We start from the raw sequence: 12,201 nt of genomic DNA, 5'->3' as shown, positions 1-12,201 counted from the left end.
ACAGCAGGCGCCTTATTAGAGCGTGTAATATTACCTCTAAAAACTCATGAATATTAAATAGCACTCAAGTTTGTGTGGCGTCTGAAAGAAAACGTTGGTCTGTTTGGAATACATCACGAAGATCTGGCCCAGGAAGGATTATCAACGCGTAGGTTACCAAGAAAGAGGCACAAAGGAAAATTATACACTTCCTTTATTTTCCCATTTCACTCACAGTTTACGAAACCTCTCGCAAGTTTCAAGGCCCGCCGGTACACAAAACAATGCAAGTTGGTACCATTCACTGTGATTCAGTAAAGGTTTTGACATTCTCAGTTCATGCTTCGGCTAAAGTTAAAGCATTTTGCTAGAAAATTTCCAGCTGCCATACTTTTACGATGTTATCTTATTGACAGCTTATGTTATCTTTGAATAATTTGCGAAATGTCTTTGTATAAGGCAGCTAGCGGCGTGCCTCATGCATCAGTAGTAGGATTCAGTTCAGTTTGTTTGAGTTTATTCTCCATTCAATAGCAATGAATATACAATACAATACAATACTATCTTTATTGTGTATTAGGAAAACAAAGTACATATAGCAGGCCTACCAAAGCCTCAGAGGGCTTGACTAGCAGTGTCTGACAGTCACGTCACAGAAAATTGCGCAGGGTTACTAGCCGAGTTAGCTATTAGCGGGTCGGAGCAAAATGTTGAACAGTTATACAAAATGTTACATCAAACTTCGACAATTCTAAGTTGTTTCTTAATCTCACGTCTTGTGTTTGCTTTTAACACAGGCGTTGGCAATTTATTAAATGTGGCTAGAACATATTATTGCCGCGTTCTCCTTCCGTACATTGCCGCAGTCTTGGGGATGACGTAGGGCTCCTTCGGTCTTAAGGAGCGGACAGAGGTATATCGTGATTTAATATCATTATTCCAGAAGTGTTTAATTACAACACTTTCGGTAATCAGAGAAGTGAAGTTTGGCAAATTCAACAACCTAAAGACGTTTGCATCTTGCTTTGGACACAAATCGTAAGCCACTGTTGACAGCAGTGAACGTAAAATTGAAATAATTCTTGAGCTCCACCTAAGAGTGCAATGGCCATACACAGTCAAGACATAACGTAGCACACTGTAAACTAAAGCAAGCAGAATAATGTTTCGAAGAGAGATTGGTATAAGACATCGCATATCGTATAATACACAGGAGACCGCACGCAGCCTTTTACAGATGTGGGATAATTGCGAGTTCCATAAAGATCACAGTCAAAAAGCTACCCAAGAGACTTAACAGAAGATGGATTTTTAACAGGTTGACATGTACATCCAAAACACTCTCAGTGTGTAAGAATAATGATGTCGTAGGCAGGATTTTTTTCATGGGGTTTGGAAACAGACAAGTCGCGTTTTAGAAGGGCTGATGCTTATTAAATTAGCCGCGAACCAGTCCATAGCTTCAGTTGCCTCATTCTGTAAGGAATGAGCAGAAAGAGCAGATGAACAGATAGTATGCGGACGAGGGTCCCAAGGGCAATGACTGCAACGGGGCCCTTCTTAAATCACTTTTTAACTGCTTAAATAATGTTTCTTCCACTTGGATTTCTTCCCGTCTCTCATAGGCCAATTCTCATGAAAATTTACGTTGTTAGTGACCCATGCCGTGCAGTGCGAGTTTTATTTTTCTGAATGGTGCATTATCATTAACCTCATGCTCAATGCTGTTTAGAGCAGAGCTGTGACTTTTTCTCGTGAAACAGCAAGTACCCCGTTTCCTTATTCTGCAGATTCTGTGCCGCTTTGTGAGGCCTTTGTGTTTAAAAATATTCGCGAACTCCTTGCTACAACGCTCACTTTTCTGCTCGGACTAAACGCTATGTAGGTTCTGCTTGCAGACAATAAAAAATACAATTCTCCACCAATTGTACGCAACAATGTGTTATCCTTAACTTCAATAAGTGTTGGTTTTGTGGACTAGGGAATGACTCCTTTAAATACAACTGTGGCATTGCAAAGTGGGTCCAGAATAAAATTGGCATATGTCATTTTGCTTTCCTAACACCAGCCCTGCAATATATTGTTACGCTGACTAGGTCACACATAATAAAGATGTATTTACCATATTTACAAGCGAGACAACGATGCATAAATGAGACGGCTGTCGAGGCCGATTCCGCCATCATCACCAGCAGCAGTAGCAGCATCATCAGCATCAGCCTGGTTAAGTACAATGCAGGGCAAAGGCCTCTCCCATACTTCTCCAACTACCATGTACTAATTGTGGCCATGTTGTCCGTGCACGCTTATTAATCTCATCCGCCCACCTAATTTTCTGCCGGCCTCTGCTACGCTTCCCTTCCCTTTGAATTCATTCCGTAACTCTCAATGGCCATCGGTTATCTTCCCTCCTCATTACGTGTCCTGCCCATGCCCATTTCTTTTTCTTGATTTCAACTAAGATATCATTACCTCGCGTTTCTTCCCTTACCCAATCTGCTCTTTTCTTATCCCTTAACGTTACATCTATCATTCTTCTTTCCATAGCTTGTTGCGTTGTCCTCAATTTAAGTAGAACACTTTTCGTAAGCCTCCAGGTTTCCGCCCCATACGTTAGTACTCGTAAGACACAGCTCCTATAAACTTTTCTCTTGAGGGATAATGGCAACCTGCTGTTCATGATCTGAGAATGCCTGCCAAACGCACCCCAGCCCATTCTTATTCTCCTCATCATTTCAGTCTCATGATCCGGATCCGCAGTCACTACCTGTCCTAAGTAGATGTATTCCCCTACCACTTCCAGTGCCTCACTACCTATCGTAAGCTGCTGTTCTCTTCCGAGACTGTTAAACATTACTTTTATTTTCTGTAGAATAATACTTAGACCCACCCTTCGGCTTTGCCTCTCCAGGTCAGTGAGCATGCATTGCAGTCGGTCCCCTGAGTTACTAAGCAAGGCAATATCATCAGCGAATCGCAAGATACTAAGGTACTCTCCATTAACATTATCGCCAATTCTTCCCAATTCAGGTCTCTGAATACCTCCTGTAAACATGCAGTGAATAGCATTGGAGAGATCGTATCTCCCTGCCTGACGCCCTTCTTTATTTTGGATTTTGTTGCTTTCTTTATGGAGGACTACGGTGGCTGTGGAGCCGCTATAGATATATTTCAATATTCTTACACACGGCTCGTCTACACCCTGATTCCGCAATGCCTCCATGACTGCTGAGATTTCGACTGATTCAAATGCTTTCTCGTAATCAATGAAAGCTACATATAAGGGTTGGTTATATTCCGCACATTTTTCTATCACCTGATTGATAGTGTGAATATGCTCTATTGTTGAGTAGTCTTTGCGGAATCCTGCCTGGTCCTTTGGTTGAGAGAAGTCTAAGGTGTTCCTGATTCTATTTGCAATTACCTTAGTAAATGCTATGTAGGCAGCGGACAGTAAGCAGATCTGTCTATAATTTTTCAAGTCTTTGGCGTCCCCTTTCTTGTGGATTAGGATTATGTTAGCATTTCTCCAAGGCTCCGGTACACACGTTTCACACACGTACACACGTACACACACGATTCCGCCTACACACGTTAAGTCGTCTTCTGACTGGTGCCACTCTTGGTTGCGTCGTAATACTGGCACGTGGTAGTGACGGCCAAGAAACACAGCACCAGAACTGTCAATAGTTTGACTAATCTTTTTATTGGGCGAACGTGTGCCCACAAATGCAAGCTGCACTCGAACTGCAACAATGACCGCAAAAACAGTTGGCGATCGTCGAAAACCTGAACCACCGGTCATGCGCGTCGGCTTTTATACACAAGCCATGGAAGTTTCAGAGTAACAGCCGGTGCCCACGTGTTTTCCAGCAAGTACCACCCCATTCGCTTCGCTCATACAATCAGATTACAGAAACCCTGGCGAAAACCTACAAGGCATAGAACCATCGAAAGCATTCCAGAAAGTTCCAATCGTGCAGGTGTGTCTCGCGCTGAGCGTTAACGATTGTTAGCGTGTTCTTATTGAGTGAAATGCAGTCACCGAGAAAAGAAAGGATAAATAACCACACGTGTCAACACCCCCCTTTTAAAGATCATGATCCCGAGCTACAAACAAGAGCACAAGAAACTAAAGCACATACAGTGAAGTGAAATAAAGAAACAAAGTCCCTAGTTAGCGTTGGTAGAAGGGCTCAATGCGCAGAACATGGACTATTTCAGGCCGTTAGAGGCGCCGCTGCGATTGCGAAATGCCGTCTCGCACGACTTTAAACTCCAGTGCGGCAATATGTCGGATGACCTTGTAGGGTCCGAACTACCGTCGCGAAAGCTTCTCGCTAAGCAGTCGACGGCATACTGGAGTCCAAACACGAACACGGTTGCCGGACTGGTATTCGACGTAGCGTCGTCCAAGATAGTAGCGTCGGCTGTCAGTCTTATACTGGTTTTTGATGTGCAGGTGGGCGATCTGTCGCGCTCCTTCGGCGAGCAGGAAATAGGCGGTGACGTCGATATTCTCTTCGTCGGTAACGTATGGTAGCATGACGTCGAGAGTCTTCGAAGAGTTTTTGCCGTGAACCAGCTTGAACGCCGCGATGTGCGCTATTTTTTTCGCTGCCGTGTTGTGAGCGAAGGCTGCGTACGGCAGGGCGACATTCCAAGATCTGTGCTCAACGTCGACGTACATCGCTAACATGTCGGTGAGCGTCTTGTTCAGATGTTTCGTTAGGCTCTTTGGTTGCGGGAGGTAGGCAGCGGTAATCCGGTGACTTGTCCGACTATACTTCAGTATTGCTTGAGTCAGCTATGCTGTGAAAGCCGTTACTTTTTCAGTCATCACAACTTCTCGCGCACCACATCTCATCGGGAGGTTCTCGATGAAAAAGCTGGCTAATTCTGCTCCACTACCTTTGGGCAGGGATTTCGTTTCGGCGTAGCCGGTAAGGTAGTCGGTAGCCACGACGATACACTTGTTTCCAGAGGTTGACGTCAGAATTCGACGCAACAAATTCATCCTCATCTGCTCAAACGTTAGGTAAGGAGGCTCGATCGGCTGTAGTAAACTAGCTGGACTTCTAGGTAGTGCCTTGAGCAGCTGAGAGTCTCAGCATGTCGTGACGTAACGGGCGACGTAGGCGGTCAGAAGCGGCGAGTAGTACTTCCCTTGTATTCTTGCAAGCATATGGGAAAACCCAATGTGCCCGGCAATCTGATCGTCATGCAGGGCGTGCAAGGCTTCGGGCCAAAGTGCTGCTGGAAAGAGGAGAGGGTGGCTTGCGCGGACTGCGGCGTTCTTTTTTACGAGGACGTCGTTGCGCAAGGAAAACGAAGATAGTCCACGCGGAAATACCCTAACGACAACGTCAGTGTTGCCTTATGAGCACTCCACAAGGCTTCATAACTCCGGGTCCACTCGTTGCTGCTCAGCGAAGTCGTCTGTAGTTATTGCTCCTGGGAAGGCGTTCATCCAATATTGGATGAGAAGGTCATCTCAAGCGAATAGGCACTTTTCCACCTTCTCGGTGAGTCATGATGACTTGATAGCCTCCACTACTGTCTGATACCGCCTCAGATGATCTTCGAAATTAGTGGCAGACTACAACGTCATGCAAGCAGACAAAACAAGTCTGCCACTTCAGTCCTGCCAAGACTGTGACCATCACGCGATGGAACATTGCAGGCGCAAAGTCCGAATGGCACCACCTTAAAGTTGAATATACTGCCTGGCGTAATAAACGCGGTCTTCTCTTGATCCCTTTCGTCGACTTCAATTTCCGAGTACCAGGCTCGAGGTCCATTGACGACAAGTACTTAGCATCCAGAGTCATTCTGCAGAGTCGGTCTAATGGTTCATCTATGCGTGGAACGGGGTGTACATCTATCTTGGTGATCTTGTCCAAGCGGCAATAATCGACGCAGAAGGGCAGAGTTACATCCATATTCTTCTACAATACCACAGGAGACGCCCACTGGCTTCTCGAAGGCTATTTGATGTCACTCATCATTTCTTTGAATTGTTGCCTTATAGCTTCTTATTCTCGCAACGACACTCGGCAACTGCTCTGGTGTAGTGGTCGATTAGATTCTTAGGTTATTATTGGATGCTTTGCAAGGGGCGTTTGCCGAGCCTGATGACGAGGAAAAGCAGTCATTTTATTGTCGGAGAATACATTCCAGCTATTGTGGCTTACGTCATGGGGAGGCTTGGATTTATTTCGAAGACTTTTTCGGGAACTATGGTCGTCGAGGTGGATGTGGCAGAATTGCAGAGGAGAAACGCATTGCTGTTTTGCACAATTTCCTCGAGGTATGCGATCACGTTTACTTTTTGACGTGCGTGATCTCCTGTCTGGAGTTCGTCAGCATCACTTTCGCTTTTCCTCCATACAGTCAGGTGATCCCTCTTGCGACGCAAAGTTCATGATCGAGCAGTAGACGATGAGCGCTCTCTATGGCGCCTTCTAGGGTTTGCGGATGTTTTGGTGACAACGGAAATGAGAATGCAGGAGCGAGGTGGGATGCTCACTTGATCTTCGAGCATATTGAAAGTGCGACGACTACGAGATCTTTCCGGCGGTATCGCTTCAACTTCAGACAGCATCATCGACGTCGACTTAAGGTTGATGATTGTGCCATGCGTCCATGCTGAGAATAATGTTTCGTGAACACCATTGGAGGATAACGAAGGTGGCGAAAACCGTAATTCTTGCCATGCAGATTCCATTCGGCCTTATTAGGTGTCCTCCATAGGCAGAATTAGAGGGCTTTCCCATGCAGTCTTGACTTTCGTGAACTTGGCGGTGAATAATCCACTAATGACGGAATGGTCGGCTCCATTGTCTAGAAGCCCGATGACTTCGAGGCCGTCGAGAAGCACGTCGAGGTCGCTGGTTCTTTCGCTTGCGTTACAGTTAGGTCTTGGCGCTCGATCACGGCTACGTCGAATTGACCTGTCACTGGAACGTCACGTCATCAGATATTTTTTGTCGGCGTTTTTCTGCTTCTGGGCTTTGTCGGTATGGCTGCATGTCGTTGATGTGTCGTCAAGATACTCTTTTGGGCGTCTTTGTTGTCGGTGGGGGATCTCCGTCAGTTCGACGAACCGGAACCGCACCTGTATCAGTTCCTGCTTTTAGTTTTCTGGACATGGGCAGACAGACCGGCCCCAGGCTCCACCACTGTATGATCGGCGCGTCAGCGACAGGCCTCGACAGGCCTGGTTACGCCAAATGATATTGACACGCATACTTATCTTTCTCGGGCGACCACGTTTCGCCACGTAACAAATGTTATCGCACAGCGCGGGACGCGCCTGCATGCATCTGAAGTTTCTGGAAAGTTATCGATGCTTCTATTCGGTTGTCTGTTGTCGCCGAACCTTGTGCTATGAGATTTCATCACGTCACGCGAATGGCGTAGAACTTTGTGGAAGGCACGTGGGTCCCAACGATTAGTCTGGAACATTCGACGACTGTTAAATAAAAGCCGACGCGCTTGACCCGCTGATCAGATTTTCGACGATCGCCGACTGTGTTCGCCGCTATCGTTGTGCTATAATTTAGCCTGTTTTGTGGGCACAGGTTCGCCCAATAAAATTTAGTTTTGTCATTCACAGTGGTGCTACTGTGTTCTTCAACGTCACCACTACGTGACATTTGTTGGAGGTGCTTGTGCGTTCATGTACCGAACGCCCCCGCAAAGCCGCGATCCAAGCCCGAAGCCCGAGGACAAAACCAACATGACCTAAGACCAGCGTGCTAGCCGCAGACTGCAAAGAATGCCCCCAGAGCACGGACTTCTACCTGAGTCGAGAAAGAAGAACGTGGTCAAAACAACCGCAATAGCTGCCCCGCCGTCCCCCGTTATCCTACAACAACCCCGGGACCCACCGACCTTCCATGGAACAGCAACTGAAGACCCAGAATCCTAGCTGGACACCTACGAGCGAATCGCGAGTTTTAACAACTGGGACTTCGACGACAAGCTGCGGCATGTATACTTTGCCTTAGAAGATGCCGCCAGAACGTGGTTTGAGAACCGGGAATAGACCATGACGACATGGGACCTCTTCCGTAGCGGCTTCCTGCACACCTTTACGAGCGTCGTGCGCAAGGAAAGGGACGAAGCCATGCTGGAAGCCCGAGTGCAGCTACCGAACGAAAACGTCGCCATCTTCACGGAAGAAATGAACCATCTCTTCCGCTACGCCGACCCGGATATGCCCGAAGAGAAGAAAGTCCGCTTTCTCATGCGTGGTGTGAAGGAAGAACTTTTCGGCGCAATGGTACGAAGCCCACCGAAGACCGTAGAAGAGTTCCCTCTCGAGGCAACCAGCATCGAGAAGACACTTGAAATGGGGAACCGGCAATTCAACCGCCGTACAGGCTCTACCCACTACGAGGAATTCAATCACTGGCCACGCAAGATCTGCGCGAGACCATCAGGGCCATTGTGCGCGAAGAACTGCGCAAGGTCTTGCCTTCGTCGTAGCCTCAAGTTGCTTCAATCGCCGACATCGTGAAAGAAGAGGTGCACCGATCCCTTGGGGTTCCTGAGGTGGAACCAGAATCACCGCAGCCGGAAGCAAGGACCTACGCCGCCGCCGTCGCCCGCCGTCACGGCACCCCTGCGCGACCGCGCCAGGGTCCTGCAACGCCGCAATTCCGTCGGCCACCGCCGCCACCGCCAGCACGCCAATACGTCGCCCAGCGCACCTACGCGAGGAAGACGGATATTTGGCGAGCCCCCGACCACCGCCCGCTCTGCTATCACTGTGGAGAAGCCGGCCATGTGTACCACCGATGCCCATACCGCGACATGGGACTCAGACTTGGGACTGCGACTTGGGACTGTGGACTGAGCGTCCACAGCTTGGGGGGCGCCCACGTGAAATCGCCGATTACCTAGCCGCCACTCAGTGGAACTCTCGACGACCGTCCCGTTCGCCGTCACCAGGCCGCTACCTGTCACCGCAGCGCTGACCATACACTAATCTAGCTCGGGGCCGCTCTGCGAGCCCATATCCGGAAAACTAAAACCAGCAACTGATGGAGGTGTGGTTGCTATTCTTCGAACTGACGAAGATCCTCCGCCGCCGACGAAGTCGACGAAGAAACAATCTCGACGACCTAATGACGGCACGCCGCCGTCCCGACGAAGTCAGCAAGCGAAGACTACACCGACGAAAGACGACTTGGCGACGCCACGTTCCAGCTTCAGTTCAGCACGACGCAGCCGTGATCCGACGCCAAGACCTAACTGCAACGCCAGACAAAGAAACACCGACCTCGACGTGCTTCTCGACGGCCACGCAGTTACCGCCTTAGTGGACACAGGTGCTGATTACTCCGCCAAGAGTGGACACATCGCCGCCCAGTTGAAGAAGGTTAAGACTGCATGGGAAGGCCCTCAAATTGCACCGCTGGAGAACACCTGATTACGCCGACTGGAATCTGCACGGCAAGAATAGCCATTCATGACCGGACTTACCCTGCCACCTTCGTTATCCTCCAACAGTGTTCACGAGACGTCATTCTCGGTATGGACTTCCTGTACCAACACGGCGCAATCATCGATCTGAAGTCGAAGTCAATAACGCTGTCGGAAGATAAAGCGATACCGCTGGCGAGCCTTCGTAATCACCACGCCTTGAGTGAGCTCGAAAATCAAGTAAGCATCCCGCCTCGCTCCAGCATTGTTATTTCGGTCGGCACCGAAATACCGCTGACGTAGAAGGCGTCATCGAAAGCAACAAACGTCTACTGCTCGACCGTGAAATATGCGTCGCAAGAGTGATCACTCGACTGCACGCAGGAAACACGAAAGTGTTAGTGACAAACTTCAGCCAGGAGTTCAAGTACATCAACAAGGGCACGACGATCGCATACATTGAGGAAATTCTGTAAGCGAACAATGCGTTTGTCCTCTCAGATTCTGTCGCATCCACCCCGACGACCGTACTTCCCGAGCCAAACTTTGACATAAATCCAAGTCTCCCCGTGATTAAGCGGCAACAGCTCAGAAGTCTGCTTCGACGATACAAAGACTGCTTTTCGACGTCATCGAAGATTCGACAGACACCAGTCGCAAAGCATCGCATAATATTCGAAGAGTGCGCTCGACCACTCCGCCAGAGCCCTTACCGTGTTTCGACGCGAGAACACGAAGCTATAAGACAACAAGTCGACGAAATGCTGCGCGACGACATCATCCAGCCGTCGAAAAGCCCGTGGGCGTCTCCAGTTGTTTTATAGAAAAAGGACGGAACCCTACGTTTCTGCGTCGATTATCGTCGACTGAACAAAATCACGAAGACGTATACCCCCTCCCACGGATAGACGACGCATTGGATCGGCTCTGCAATGCTAAATACTTCTCATCGATGGACCTCAAGTCTGGCTACTGGCAAATAGAAGTCGACGAAAGGGATCACGAAAAGGCCGCCTCCTTCACACCAGACGGCCTCTAAGAGTTCAAGGTTATGCCATTTTGGACTGTGCTCGGCGCCTGCAACGTTCCAGCTCGTGATGCACACGGTTTTAGCAGGATCGAAGTGGCAGACCTGTCTCGTTTACTTGGATGACGTCGTTGTATTCGCCGGAAATTTTGACGATCACCTTAGGCGACTTGCCACAGTACTAGAGGCCATCAAGTCATCAGGGCTCACTCTGAAGCCAGGAAAGTGCCGCTTCGCTTACGATGAGCTTCTGTTCCTAGGCAACGTCGTCAGCATGTCTGGAGTCCGCCCTGACAGGCAGAAGGCAGCTGCCATCGCAAAGTTCCCGCAGCCCACCGACAAGAAGGCAGTGCGTAGATTTCTTGGCATGTTTGCCTACTACAGGCGATTTGTCAAGGACTTTTCGCGCATCGCTGAGCCGCTGACACAGCTAACTCAATGTGACGTCGAGTTCAAGTGGGAAGCGCCGCAGGCCAACGCATTTCAAGAACTGAAACGACGTATGCAGTCGCCGTCCGTACTTGCCTACTTCGACGAGCACGCCGATACCGAAATCCACACTGACGCCAGCTCGCCCGACTACGGATCAAGAACCAACAGAGGACCGAGAGCCGACACTACAACCTCCGACGACGCTTCGTCGAGTACCAGCCCGGCAACCGTGTTTGGGTTTGGACCCCGATACGCCGACGAGGACTGAGTGAGAAACTATTGCGCCGCTATTTCAGACCCTACAAGGTCATTCGACGTATTGGCGCTCTGGACTATGAGGTCGTGCCAGACGGCATTTCGCATTCACAGCGGCGCCGCGCACGATCTGAAGTGGTCCACGTGGTGCGTCTGAAGCCCTTTTACGCACACTGACGAACTTCCTTATTTTGTTTTTTTTACTACGGGTGTTTTCTTTATTACTTTCGTTTGTATGCAGCATCGGGTCGATGCTTTTTAAGAGGGGGGTATTGACACTCATACTTATCTTTATCGGGCGACCAGGTTTCGCCACCTAACAAATGTTATCGCACAGCGCGGGACGCGCCTGCATGCATCTGAAGTTTCTGGAAAGTTATCGATGCTTCTATTCGGTTGTCTGTCGTCGCCAATCCTTGTGCTATCAGATTTCATCGCGTGACGCGAATGGGGTAGAACATTGTGGAAGGTACGCGGGTCCCAACGATTAGTGTGGAACATTCGACGACTCTTGTATAAAAGCCGACGCGCATGACCCGCTGATCAGATTTCCGACGATCGCCGAATGTGTTCGCCGCTATCATTGTGCTATAAGTGTAGCCTGTTTTGTGGGCACAGGTTCGCCCAATAAATTTTGGTTTTGTCCTTCACAGTGGTGCTACTGTGTTCTTCAACGTCACAACTACGTGACAATATGGTCGTCGAGGGCTGCACTGAGTGGCGGCGAGGTAGTCGGCGATATCGCGCAGGCGTTCACCTTGCTGCGGGCGCAGATGGTTGACAGAGAACCCTCATGGTACCATTTCATGGTATGGGTACACGCAGTAGACATGACCCGTTTCTCGGCAGTGATAGCACAGCGGACGGTGGATGTGAACGACGGAATTACGGTGCTGTGGGGCCCTGGTGCGGGCACGGAGGGGAACTATGGAGGCGAGCCACGGCGGTGTTTGTGATCGTTTCTGGCTGGGGTCATGGCGATGGCGGTAGCACCTGAGTAACTCCAAGTGATCGCTGTAGTTGCTTCTAGACCATGTCAGAGGCCAAGGCCGCCTGAGGTTGCGATGAAGGCAAGA

General features: G+C 49.3%; 1 protein-coding gene across 1 annotated transcript in view; it reads right to left on the bottom strand.

Annotated features, from left to right (window-relative positions):
• LOC139061210 (calcium-activated chloride channel regulator 1-like) overlaps positions 1-12,201 on the bottom strand; it is a 272,282-nt gene that overhangs the window by 121,995 nt on the left and 138,086 nt on the right. The window lies entirely within an intron of this gene.

The sequence above is a fragment of the Dermacentor albipictus genome, chromosome 6, assembly GCF_038994185.2.
Source record: "Dermacentor albipictus isolate Rhodes 1998 colony chromosome 6, USDA_Dalb.pri_finalv2, whole genome shotgun sequence".
Taxonomy (NCBI): Eukaryota; Metazoa; Arthropoda; class Arachnida; order Ixodida; family Ixodidae; genus Dermacentor; species Dermacentor albipictus.
This window is presented reverse-complemented; position numbering and strand designations above follow the sequence as displayed.